Genomic DNA, 2,589 nt, shown 5'->3' on the forward strand with positions numbered 1-2,589 from the left:
ATGGTTAATACAACAGTGGAAATTAGGGACTCGTTGTCTTATGCAATGCATAAGAGGTCACGTCGGAGCACTGCGTAGAGATGGTATGCACGTGTGTACACGGTTTGCCGTTTTATTAGTGTAATTGCACTAATCTCAATCGTGATTGTTTTAATTTTTTTGCGGCTCCGGACTTTGGACCAATTGTTTGCCCTGTCAAGCCGGGAGACTGAATTTCGGCGAGTTTGTAATTATTTCTTCAAGCAAGGACTACCCACAACAACAAAATGGCCACGATTGTGGAATGTTTGTAATGAAGTACATGGAATCAACTGTTCGAGGAAAATGAAATATTGGAAGAGGTAATGTAATGTTGATTTCTTTAGTTTAAGTTTTCATCTGTTAACTAACTTGTTTATATTGTGAAAATTGAGTTGTCAATCTATTTTTTGATGGATTTGTTTCTATGGATTTGGTTGTCATGTGTATTACCGAATTGGTTTCCTAATGTACACTTTGCGGTTTGATCCTATTGAAGCGAGATTTGGATTGTGTTGGGAAAATTGTCACCCACGAGAGTAACAAGGCTAAACATGCTGTGATGGAGGGAGTTAAGAAGCAATTTGGATTGAGCAAAACCAAAGTTCTTCCATCAACATCTACAACTATAGCATTACGTAGTCCATCAAGGTCTCCTCGAGACCCTCGATTCAGCACAGCGAAGGCCAGGTCCGAAAACATGTGGACTGGCAAGAGCAAGTCCCCGAAAACACGTCATTCTAAAAGGCTGGCCATAAGTAACAAGTAGTATATTACAATGGTTAGAAAAGTTACTTTATTTATATATTTACTATGTTCAGTACAATGGTTACAAAAGTTAGGTTTTAGGTCGTAAATTATATTTAGTCAGTCATGTTATATACTTGCATCATACTACTGTTAGGTGATTTGGAATTGCACTAATGTTGGTGATTTTATAATTTACTATAGGGTAAGACTTGTGGTAGTTTTTAGAATTTGGTGGAACTGATTATTATTATTGTATGGTCATTATTACTATTATTGTGAATATTATTTCGGTTGTTATACTTTGCCATTACTATTAGGTTTTGGATTTTTTTTTACCATAACAATATGTGAAGTACATTATTCTGAAAATGAAACTAACCAATTTTACATTCCTTTTCGCACTATCTGTTTTAGTCCAATGATGTCCATAGCCAAAATAATAATAATACTTATACTTATGTACTTTCCCATTATTATTGTGAATATTATTACTGTTGTAATATTTTGCCAGTACTATTAGGTTTTGGATAGTGAAGTACATTATTTTCAAAATGAAATTGACCAATTTTACTCCAATTATGTCCAAAATAATAAAAATACCTACAATCAACAACGAAGGCATTAATTCTGGCCTTGGACATAAATTTGGATCAAAAAAAGTAAGTACAGTACAGTTATGAGAAATAATAACTCTGTCACACAATTTCCTTTGTAACAATTTTACCACTTCTAAATAATGTAATTAAAGGCTATAAAAAAAAACTGTTTTCCAAAAATGCAGTGTATTGAACATCAACCTTTACAACAATTATATGGATACCTCCAACATATTAAAAATTAAAAACAATGGTACCAATCTATTCAACATTAAACACATAGTTAAAGTACTGTACAGTAATGAGACATAATAACTCTGAATTTCACCATTTCTAAATAATGCAATTAAAAGCTACCAAAATAAATAAAGGTTAGTGTTTTTCAAAAATGCAATGTATTGAACATCAACGTTTGAAAATGGTAGCAATCTATTAAACATTAAACTTTGAAAAAAAAGTTGAAGTATTTTTAAAATGCAAATTAGTGAAACACAACAATATTGACTAAGTTATTATGACACTTTTTGGATTATATTGTGAAAATTACCGATATTTATCTTTAAATCCTAGTATTTCACACTAGATTAATTACTGTACTACGCACATATTGACATTCACAATCAATGACAAAATAGTAATTAAGAAATTTTTAATAGAACCAACTTAAATGCCTACCTTTCCTTTGAATTACGTCCTTAAAAAACATAAAATAAACATCATACCACATACAATATCTCTAACGAAATAAAAGTTGGCAAATGATGAAGAGGCAAATAAATATAATGAAATATAATTTTTTAATAATGTTTTCATGGTGCATCTTCTCTTTCTCCAAACTCCTTACTTGGTTTCGCAAACCGAGAGTAGTGTACGGGTTTTTAGGATGAGCTTGATCGATCCAACAAAAGTAATCACATCCTCGACTTTCGTTGTTCTCCTGAATTTAAAATAAGTACATCACCATATTTACAAAGCCTAGTTTAAAATATTATTAAGGCGTTCGAAGTCTTACATAGTGCGGACATCCAAAGAAGCGACGACCCGGATTTGCTCTACTGCTAGAAGTCCAAACATAAGCTAGATCACCACAGTAGCAATGGGGGTGTCCCCCAAGTGAATTTTTCCATGAAGGGAAATCCCTCTCGAACCCGTATGGGTCCTCTCCAGAACCAGCCACCATGTTTTTTTTTAAACAAACCAAATTAGGGTGTTAGTGAGGCTTGAA

This window comes from Cannabis sativa, chromosome 9, assembly GCF_029168945.1.
Source record: "Cannabis sativa cultivar Pink pepper isolate KNU-18-1 chromosome 9, ASM2916894v1, whole genome shotgun sequence".
Classification (NCBI taxonomy): Eukaryota; Viridiplantae; Streptophyta; class Magnoliopsida; order Rosales; family Cannabaceae; genus Cannabis; species Cannabis sativa.